A 12,001-nucleotide genomic window follows, 5' to 3' on the forward strand; every position below is an offset into this window, starting at 1 on the left:
CCCCCCCCCCCCCCCCCCCCCCCCCCGAGGTGGTACAGCCACCTTACCCTGGAGCTCTTTATAAAACGTCTTGATGAGCACCTTGCTGGGCTTATCTGACCCCAGCAGTCTTTCCTGCCCAAGTACAGGGGTGCTGGACCTGATGATCTCACGAGTTCCCTTCCATCCCCTAACATCTATGAATCTACACTGGATAAATTGGAGAGAATCCAGTGGAGGGCAATGATAGTGGTTAGGGGGCTGGGGCATATGACTTATGAGGAGAGGCTGAGGGAACTGGGCTTATTTAGTCTAGAGAAGAGAAGACGGAGAAGGGATTTAATAGCAACTTTCAACTACCTGTAAGGTGGTTCCAAAGAAGATGGGGCTAGACACTGTTCTTAGCGGTGAGAGATGACAGAATAAGCAGCAACGGTCTCAAGTTGCAGCAAGAGAAGTTTAGGTTAGATATTAGGAAGTACTTTTGTTGGGACAGATTATCCAGAGAAGTTGTGGAGTCTTCATCCTTGGAGGTTTTTAAGACCCGGCTAGACAAAGCCTTGGCTGGGATGTTATAGTTGGGGATAGTGCTGCATTGAGTAAGGGGTTGGACTAGATGACCTTTTGAGTTCCCTTCCAATGCTAATTTTCTATGATTCTGTGGTGACCTAAGTATGTGAATACGGCCTTGATTTTTGTTGGGCAAAAGCTATTACTAGTAGGTGTTAGATGGAGGATGGGGGTGGTCCTCCCACCTTTTAGCCCCAATAACCTAGTGGTTAGGGCAGTGGCATAATGAGATTGGTGTGACTGGAGCTGCCACCTCAGGTACCAACATGGGGGTATGGGATGGAAATGACTGCTGCTGCAGCTACACAATCCCATAGTGCAGCAGCAGCGGAAGCTGTCCTGTTTCTGGCAGCTGCCCCAGGTGCCTGGCTATGTAGTTATGCCTCTGGGTTAGAGCACCTGCCCAAGGAGTGGTAGACCCAGGTTTTAGGCCCCTCTCACCCAGAGGGGATTTGAACCTGTATCTCTTGGCTCTGGGAAAAGTTGGAAGTCCTCCCTCCACCTCTGGCAGGCACAAGCACAAAGTAAAATGGAATCTCAAACTGTGTTAGAAACTGCAGCTACATTTAGGTATGTAAAGTGACAGGATTTAGGCCTTTAGGATGTCTATACACATGCATTGAGGTTGTTCCAACATGCTGTAATTATAATGTGTTGGAGCAGACACAGTTAATCAAGTTTGCTGGAGTGTGGTAATGACCACACTTCAGCAGACTCCAGTGTTATGTGTATCAGCATCCCTGTACTGAAAAATGGCAGCAGGGGTGCTTTAACTAAAGCTTGTTAGATGAGCTTTAGTTACAGTGCCGCCGCTGCCTTTTTTCAGCGTGGGGACGCTGATGCACGTGACACTCCAGGCACTTGAATTAGAGTGGCTCTTGGCACCCCTCCCCCCAAACCCTCCCACACATGTATACATGCCCTTAGTTTGTAGGTGTTATGGGGGAGAGTCTGGGCCCTAAGCCCTCTCTTTTCTTTGTGCCCCAGGAGGTGCAAAGTGGTAGAATCTGGTTCTGAATGGAAAGCTGAGAATTCCACTTTGCTGGGAATTTTTTAACTGGTATGAAGCAATATAGCTGGCTGTATGGTCCATGTCCTGTCTATTTTGCACAGGGAGGCAGGAAAGGATTGTGTTGTGGGTAAGGGTCTATATGCTTGTGTTATGCTGCTTCACTAATAGCCCATTGTCCTATACAGACTGTAGCCACCTGGAATAATTTAGAGCAGCTCCTAATATGTTCTAACTTATGCACATAGTCTGGAATTGGTGGAAATGTGTTAGGTCAATAAGCTTTTCAAGGTTGTGTAAAGATTTAATGTTTGTTAGAAGATAAATGATATCTCCTGGTTCCCAGTTCTCTCAAAATCTTGGCAAGTATGTTAGAAGCCCACCCTATAAAAATGTCTTTTTACATCCTTCCCCCTTCATTGTTCAATAAAAACAAGCTGTTTTTATCAGTAGTGACAGAAATAATAGCTTAGCTGCCTGGTTTTTTGAACAGTTTTGCCCCAAAGCAACAACCTGAGTTTTATTTTCTTATTGTTTTAATATCTATTTATTCTTGTTCAGTTCCATCCTTACCAATCAAACATTCTTCATACTGCAAATTCTCCATCCTGCCTTATTGTTGTCAGAAGTCTTTACTGGCAAGTAAAGTCCAGTTTGTTTTCAGAGTGAACACCATATATATGCGAGTTTAAGGATTCAAATATTAAAGCTGGAAATTCTGAGGTCAGTTTTGTCAATGCACTGACTTCCTACTTGCCATGAAAACACATCCACAGATTTCTATAATCATGCCACTTAAAGTAAGCCATGTGATTGTAGATCGGATCATGGGAATATCCCTGTGTAGCTTTGGATCTGCTGAAAGTGGTGGTGACCAGCATTGTTTTGCATTATCTTGCATTGCTACCAGTGGTATAGTGAGCAGCCCAAGACAGCTGTTTTTATTTCTGTTTGGCTTATTTTATTTCTTCCAGGCCTTTTCTGAGGTTACATGCCCTTGGTACAGACCATGCATGCTGAAAGGAATTGTTCTATCTAGCCAGTGGTTAGATAGCTGTTTCAATAATTTTATCCCGCAATGTTTTTTCCTTTTTCACTGATGATTCACAAGATAATAGATCTGTGCAACTGTTATCAAATGTAAATTACTCCTTCCTTTACTGGGATTGGTAGGACATTTGAAACCTGGGTCTTCATGCTAGAGTGCCAGTTTACCAAGGATGTATATTTATTTTATTAGAAGTTAATTTACATGTTTTTTTCTAATTAAATGCCTCAGATACTACAATGGTAGAGCTACCACTAGGGTGCAGTGGTTGGAAGGGCATTGAATAAACTCACTAAAAGGGAAAATGAGACGGGTATTATGGAAATCTTAAAAAATGATTGTTTCTCTAACTGCTAATTATGTCTCCTTCATATGATATGCCACATTTACTTGAATATAAGGTGACCCTGATTATAAAACAGCGCTCCCCCAATTAGTTAGAGATTGATAACAACTCCCCCACTAGCACCAACAGTGCACTTCTGTTTGGCCTGGGGGACTATTGTAACTCAGAACACTTCCTGTGCAGTATTCTCAGTTGCAGCGGAGGGTTGCACAGACAGAAGTCGGCTGGGCCCCAGCAGAGTCGACAGCGTTTCAAACCATGGTGACCCCATAGCTCAGCACTGCTCTGTGTGTGTGTACACCAGATACTCCCCACAAAGCATCTATGTGCTAATTAATTCCCCACTCATGATTGGAACCAGTGTCTTTGTCATGAGTCCTGGGATCCTCCAAAAATTTATATACAGAAGAAGCATAGGGGAGTCTGGTCCAGCTTCACCTCATGGAGGGTGGGGCTGCACTAATCATATGCAACAGGCTGAAAGAAGGGCTGATAGAGTGATTCTGGGTGAACTGTTTGGGGCCTTGTTTGGTGATATTTGCCAGATATTTAAGGCTGAAGAAATAGGAATCATTGGAAATGGGGAGGAAAGGCACCACTCAGCTGTGGGATTGAAGAGGAAGTTGAAATGTATGCAGTGTAGTGACTCATCCTGACCTGAAAAAGGTGTTGACACCAAGGGGGACTGCATTCAATGGATACTACCATAAGGCTTGTTTAGATGGGCTGCCCTAACCTATTTTCGTGGTAGGTTCCCATCCACATTCAGGCTTTTGGCTAATATCAAATGTAGCATTTTTGGCATTTAATCAACTTGATACCTGGTTTCTATTACTGAGCACATGCTGCTTTTAGCAGCAGTTCAAAGATGGGTAATGCATGAAATGAGGTTTCCTTGTATGTGAATGTAAGATGACGGTGTGTGTGTCCCCATGTTGATTGTGGGGAAAAACTTGTCTTATATTCAAGTAAATGCAGTATATAGTTGACACACAAGAAAAATTGCTTAAAATACTTATCCACTGTAGATACCTCCTCTACTAGATGTGATCTCAAAAAATGGACGCACTGCTTTTTCGTATTTATTAACTACTTGACATATAACAAATAAGCATCTCAAATATTGTCCTTCAATGAAAGGGAAATGTATATGTCATAAAATGTCACAAGAAGTGTATTTTTGGTTTGGGATCACCCTTTAAAGCAACAGTAACCTTCACTAGCAGGAATTTTACTGCACTTTGCATGGGATTAGTCCAAAGCCCAAAGATGCACCTTGCTAAGAAGTTGTTATGGTATATTTTGAAAAGCACGGTTTGTTTTCATAGTAACGTTACGTACGCAGTTTGGGTTAAAATGGCCCCTGGAATATGTTTGAGATGTATTTCTTAGAAACATGGAGATAGTTTATTAGAAACAATATAATCAGAGTCTGTTGAATAAATTCCGCAATTGTGATCAATAAAATGTCAGTGAACAAGAGCGTATACTTAGTGTAATTTGCCCCAGGTAAAAAAGCAGGATTGAAACCTGTGCTGTCAACTCCCTGACAGAGAAGTGGGTAAGTTACAATCTGTATGTGGCCATAATTGATTTCCTATTCAGATCAGTATCTAGGTCAGTCAACTTATATTTATCCTGTAATACTTTTTAAAAAAAATATACAACTTGGCTTACTTCTCACTCCAGTTTTACACAAGTGCAACTCCATTGACTTAAGGTTTACAGCAGTGTAAAAGAGATGTGAAACATGCCTAGCGCTGTTTTCTATTTTAGTTATCATTTAAATCTAAGGATAGTTAAAGGAGCCACATAATGTTTCAGGCATTAGTGAATAAGTTTGTTAATGTTAATACAGGTGGCCTTCAATTCTGGGAGAAACAGGCTGCAATGTAGGTGTGTGCAATTTTATGAGGATCATTGGTATTTCCTGATAAATATAACCTGTACTTAAATTTGCCTTGTGCTTCTAATAAAATGTTCAACAAATCACTGTTATACATAGGTTCATGAGCAACCAGCATAATGGAGTATGCAATATGAATGGAATATGCAATATGAATGAACTATTTGCAGGTCAGTCTTTAATAGACTTGAAAAGGGGGAAGAAACCCAATTACATAAAGCTGGTAGCAATAACTAGTTTGTTTTGCTTTTGCTGTGATAGTCAATAACCTAAAGCCATAAAAATCTTTCATAATATCCATTTCTGCTTATCCAGCTGCTCTTTTTACATGATTCATTCATAAGGCTCTTGCATGAAGCAGCAAGCATGCACATGCCATGTTTTTTATTCCTTTTTCTCAGAGGTTTGGTTTAGGATAGAACAGTTTGCAATCCATATTAAACACCTCAGTAGTAAGTGGGAGAGGGAAATATTGACAAAGATCACACCTCTCTTTGTACCCCAAATGAAATCAACTGGAGCTTTACTATTGATGACAGCAGGAGTAGGTGGACTATATATAAGGAGACTTTTCACCCATAGTTCTCAAATAATTTTACAAAGAAGGTCAGTATCATCATCACTGATTAGGAAATTTAGGTACAGCGAGAGAAAGTGAGTTTCTTTCATAGAAGTCTAGTCCTGCAAACTCGGAAGAGAACTCGGTCTTCCTGGATGCATCTACACGTGCACTTTAATGTGGAGTTGGCTCCACAGTAAAGTATCACACTATATATATGTGCCAGTATTAAGGTACAGTAAATAAATTAACTCTAGATCACATCTAGTAGGTAGAGTAATTTACTCTGCCAAAATGCATGTGTAGGTTGTGACAGAGGCTGGGTGGGGCACTGTGCTAAAGTCTAGGGAGGCTGCCTGCCAGCTAGTCCTTCACTTTAGCACTTTTGTGCCCCAGCCAGCCCCTCCTCTGCCCAACACTGCTACCCAGAGCTTGGGGCTACTCTGCCCTGGCTCAAATTGCAGCGGTCCTGGGCACATGTACAGATGCTGCGTCTAGGAGCAGCTGACATTGTTCCAAACTTTATTGGAGTTTATCATGTCACCTTAATAGCACATATAGATGCAGCCCTTGAGTCTCAGTCTAGTATTCTATCCAATAAGGCACATTGATGTCAATTGAGAAACCCTACAGTAGTAAAATTAAGCATGTCTTTAAGCCTTTTCAGAATCGAGGGCTTAATCTGTTTTTTATTTTTACTGATTTCTTGTTTGAAAGCTATTTCCAAGTGACTGTGGTCTCAGACAACATCTGGGGATTAGATGTTGCTAGCCCTGTTTCTGATTTGATGCATCACTTGAGTGAGATGCTTAACATTTCTGTGCCTTGTTTTACTCAGCAGGTAAATGGGCATATTCTTCTTCTCTCTCATGTATATTGTTAGAATTAGCTGATCTTTGTAAAGTTCTCTAAGTTTCTCAGATGGAAGCTCTCATGAAGTGAGTGCAAAGTGGTTTAAGTTTATCTATCCTTAATTAGTAGTAAAGATAAAAAACCCTTCTATATAGTCCTGTAAATTTACACAGGGTTTTTTTTTTCCCATATGAAGTTGCAAAGAACAAGACTCTTCAGACTGAGAGTTAATTGGACCAGAATCTATGAGAGTTTGCTAGAGTAAGGAATTCAGGACTATAATCAATGTAAATGGTGTCTAATGATTCTTTATTCCCTTTATTCAAAGAAACACTATCCAAAAAGGGAATTAGTAACAGATAAAAGCCTATTTTTAATAATGGTAAGGCCTTTTCTCTTCATTCTTTCAAATCTTTATAGAAATTAATCATGTCTGAAAAAATAAAATAAAAAGGACTGTACGCCTGTTGTATCTTAGCAGAGTTATAATTTGCTTTCTTTCTCTACGTTGTTTGTTTCAATACATATGATAAAACATGATGAAAATCTATTGTGATTTACAAAGGGGGTTCTATCTGTGGATCCATCTAATTGTACTTTGAAGGCCTCTATCACTGCACTCTTCAAGTATCATGTAAATCATTCATTTAACATTAAACATAACTTTCTTTGATCTCCTTACTCCAACTGATCCAAAATCTACTGAAGTCAATAGGAGTCCTTCCACTGACTTTCAGAGAGTGTGGCTAACTCTGTCAGTCTCTCAAAAATATTTTTTTCTGTTTGTAAAGAAGATTTGTTAGCTAAGTGTTTTGATAAGGTAGTGGGCACAGATGCATATAAGTGCAATATGAGACTGGAAGGTTAGGATGGATGGGGTCTAATTCTGATTCTCTTGCTGGCTTTCCTACTTGACTGTCTACCATTTGACTTCTTTGTGCTTTGTTTTCTCAGCTGCAGGGGGCATAGGGGTATGCGGACCAACGTAGACCATGAGTGAGTGGGGGGTAAGAGGGAGGATGAGAATAATGGAAGGCTTCCTTTGGACAGTGGCAGTGGTTGCTGCATGTAGCAGTGGCAGCAGTTCCATAGCTGGGCTCTTGGAAGTGACCCTGGTGCTCCGTTCTCTCCATGCTTCTGCCCATTTCACCTGTTTCTCTTGCCCCCTTTCCCCAGATCCACTGCTTGGTGCAATGCCGCTTTTTCCAGCTCCTGTGGCTGGGCAGTGACAGCTCAGAGATTCCCCTTCATCCCAAAGACTTTTGGGGGGTGTGATTCTGCCACAGCTAGTTTGTGCCCAGGACTGGTGCCCCATTTGCCCTGTCCTAGTTATGCTAATGCTCATCTGTAAACTGGGTGTGTAATAGTCTACCTTGTGGGAATCTTGCTAGTTCTATCAAATAATGAAAATTGCTAGAGATCCTTGGATGAAAAGTGATAGCTAAGAATCATGCATTATACTGGACATATGTTGTTACAAATACAGACAATTCATATTGTTCTGAACTGTGTGCAGTAGTCATTCAGCCACTAGAGTTAATGAAAACTGAGCTTGTCACCTGGTGCAATATTCTGTCAGAACTGTGTGTGTTCAAGTTTTGTATTTAATATTTCAACTGTATATTGCTTTTTAACTTTGTAAAAATTTAAATGGAGAAGACATTTCAAACAATTAACGGCACTTTAGGAAATGAAATGAATCTCACAGTATTTTGATTGGTAGAAGAAGAGGAACAAATCATTACAAACAGAATAAATCAGAATGTTAGTTGCCCAGTTATACACCTAAATATATTGAATAATGTTTTAAATAGAAGGTCATGCCCAATATCCATGCACTTCTCCTTGCACTCTCATTTAAGTGCCTCATATATCATTGGCTCTTGCAAAGTTGCCTAAATGATTTTTATAGCTGCAGGTATTACCTTTTTAAAGTAGCAAAATGTCTGCAAGCAAAATTCCTGGCTCAACAAATAGCTCCATAATTGATTTTGTTTGCATGATTCCTGCATAAGTCACCCCATTTCTGGGAGCTGGGTAACTTGACAAGTGAATCAGACAACCTGTTCCTATGCTATTCATGGACCATTTGCTACAGATCCAGCATTTTTTTGTTTTTGCACCAAGCAAAGCAAAGGAAACATTAAAAACTACAAGCAAGTAAAATAGCCTGGTTCAAAAGAGCGGGAGGGGATACTAGAAGGAGAAGGAAAAAAGTGGAGCACACCTGGATATGTTTTTTCTTTTTTCCCAGAGAAACAGCCCATGAAGTAGTTTTTGGGAGAGATTTTTTTTCCCCAAGGAGTGAGCAAGGATTGGCATGAAGTACAGAGAGGGAGCGAGAGAGCATGGTGCTACTATTGCATGCAGAGGGTTGAGACAGCTGAATTGCGCTGATACAGACTTTTCATTATCTGAAAGAATTACTTCGGCAAGAACAGCATGAGACTTCATGAAATGTTTTTGAACTCAGATTCCTGATAGGAGAACATTACATAACTCCCTCTTTGTGAGCGCTAGAGGCCAGGGACATAGAGGGAGACAAAACCAGAAACACTGCACTCAGCTGCCTTTTTTTTTCTCCAAATCTGAGCCAAGCATTAAACAGACAAGCCTGTCTTTCCCCCTCCCCCGTCCTCCTGCACCAACAGAAGCCTGGTTTTCATCACAGATTAATAAACGGAGTTCTCTATCATTTTACTATTCTTCCCACAGCCTTTTGCTAGGAATTAACGATGCTATAGTTCAACATTGCCATGGTGCTTGAAATGTCTTTGGATGTCTGTTCACTTGAAAGAGTGATGGTGAAGAGAGTGGGAATGGGGAGGAGGGCGGTCAACATACATGTGGGTGCCACCTCTAAAACTTTGGGAGGATTTTGATTCAGCCAAGAAGCTGCTGGGGAGTCTTTGTTATTGTTCTTTTTTTTATAAAACTGAAGGAAATAAGATCAATATATTCTACTGTCTTCTGAAGTGATAATTTGTACCATTAGCTGTTAAGGAAATGTGCCTAAGTGCTTAGGAATTCTAATTAAGCAGGCTCAGCTGGAGTGCATAGTTGAAGGATTTCACAATGCCTTTTTTGAAATTATATGTAAGCCAAGAAACCAGGGAGATTCTCTAAACCTGGGTGATTTCACCCAGTGGATATGGCCATTAACTCTTCTTGGTTTGTTTTTAAGTCAACTGGTTTTGTAGACCGTATTACTGCACAATCCTTTTGAGATTTGTTTGCTTGTTCCTCTTTTTACTTTCTCCTCCATTTGCTTTTAGAAAAGATGCCACCTCAGCCCAAAAGGCAGAACGCATTTTAGGTCAATGGGAGCAGCATTCAGAGGGCAAACTCCATTGGATTTAATTGAGCAGTGCCAGATGACATCAGGGATGAATTTGGCTCATCGTCTTCAATACCAGAGGTCGTGTACTGCCCTCATTTATTTGACACATGTGCAATGTAATTAAGGGCAGAATTTGACCCCTGAGAATACAATAGCAAAAGCAAGCATTTAAAAAAATTCTGCTGTTGTATAGAATTTGCTGGGTGACATATGCATGAGTGGAAAACAAGCTAGAACTGATGGGTATTTTGTAACTTTATGTTTTGTATGGTAAATACTTCTCTGTTTAGTTTTTCATACATACCAGTGTTTCCTGTATGTCTAATCTGCCATCACTATGGCATCAGGGAAGTGACAAAAGTTATGTCAGACCAGTCATTTGAGGAGACCAGGAATTTGAGGGGCTATATTCTCTGTCTCTTCTTTATTTATTCCTCTCTTAGATCCTCTTCCCTTATCTCCTTGTTCTCTTTTGTCCTTCTTTCCCCCTTTCTTCTATTATCTTCCAGGGAATGAAAACTATTCCTTGTTGTGTTGGGTACTGAAAGAAAGCAATTGCAAAGTGGAGGCTCAAACTTCTCACTTTAAACATGCAGAGATCTGTTTTCAGTTTAATGGTGAGTGGAAGGAAGCCTCAGAGCTGTGGGCTGGCTGCCAGGAAGGTCTGATTTCCCCTCCACCCACTCCTATGAGCCTCACTCTTGGCAGTGATTACTGATGACCACAGCTGTCATGCTAGGTCATGGTAAACTGTCAAGCAAGATAGTGTATGAAATATACAGGACCCAGTCTGTTACGAGCTTTGGAAAACAGGGTCAGGGTCTTAAACTGGATCTGATACCAGGCAGTATCCTAGTACAACACATTGAGCAGCGTCAGGCTTCTGGCCTCTTGCTGACTTCTTTTCCTTGGAGGATAGACAACCAGAGGCTGGAACCTGTGAAGCTTTTTTCCAGCCAGGGATAGCCCAAAATATATATTGTTGCAATAACTGTGTGAGGCATGCAGTGGCTAATGCCTCCTCTGAAAGGAGTATATCTTCCCAGCCAGCTGATGGACACACAAAGCATTTTGGCCATGGGTACTCTAGTATGGTGGAGCAGTATGGAATGCCTTTGTTATTTTGCTGATTGGAACACTGGTGTTCAAGTGGCAATGGTATTGTAATAAGGTTTGTGCCAACCCAGCCAACTCATACAAGTAACTGTATGGATCTAGCTGAAGAATACCACAAGACTGCAGTCTTGAAGTCTCAGAACAATATGCTGAAGATTGTTCTGTTTTCCAGGGTATGGTTTTTATTCAGGGCACTTATTTCAGGTTGTCTTCTGCAAGCCTCACCTGTTTAATGCTCCCTTTGGAAATGTGTACGTTGGAAACAGCATTCTGTTATATTCCGGTTCTTATACTCTTCTCATCAGCAAGGTCTCTGAGCATCATCCTGAAGTGCATCAAGCCACACAACTAACATCTGTCAGGTGTTTGTTCTTTCATCCTTTTCCCAGGGGGAAAAGAATATGCGCTGACGTTTTCTATTTTGGAATGTGTTTATATTATACACACACATTACAGTAAGTTTATGCGAGAAAGCAAGGCCAAAGAAATGTGCCTTGCAATTGAAATGGAAAGTTGTGAGGTTTCTGATTATCTTTAGTTTTCAGGGGAGTTTGTCCCATAATCTTGGGCTAGCCTTGGAGAAAGTTCTGCCTATTGAAATTGTTCAGTGTTCAAAATAGTTCTTGGACAGTCTTGCTGGTCAGTGTTTAGCTCTTTCAAGCCCTGTTTCATACAATAGAAGTTGAGCTGTCAACTTTCTTTGTAGTAAGGGATGCAACTCCCATTGTCCACATAACCAAAATGGTAAGCAGTGTTCAGGCTCTTCCAAACTCATTCCTGGTTTCACAGCATGCCAGCGGCCAAGAGAAAAGGTCCCATGTAAAACTGAATTTTATTCTGGTAAATTCAATACATTCTTTCATTACAGAAGAGGAATACCCAAATCACAAGAATAGGCAAAATTTCTAGAAGTATCATTGGTTTCAGTCAGGTCTTGATAACCAGTGATCTGGGTTTTCCATTTCCCAAGGAAAAACAGGAAAAAACATGGATTTTCCCTTTAAACAGAGAAAAAAGTGGATTTTTCATTTTAACGGAGATACCCTCGGATTATGCACTTTTGCAAAGAGATCTCTGAAGGCTGGCAGAGTTCCAGCCTGAAAAAACTTTTTGCAAAATGGGTGGCAAATCCTAAGCCCTGTCCCGATGGGGAGGGAGAGGATGAAGGGGTGAGGCCTGAAACTCTGTCATCCAGGGCCTCACTTTCCCTCCTGAAGCCTTTGAGGTAAGTGGGGCTTGCAGGGGGCTGGGGGCCCCTCTAGCAGGGCTGGGGGGG

The sequence above is a fragment of the Gavialis gangeticus genome, unplaced genomic scaffold (genome assembly GCF_001723915.1).
Source record: "Gavialis gangeticus isolate Ggan-Ray unplaced genomic scaffold, GavGan_comp1, whole genome shotgun sequence".
NCBI classification, from domain to species: Eukaryota; Metazoa; Chordata; order Crocodylia; family Gavialidae; genus Gavialis; species Gavialis gangeticus.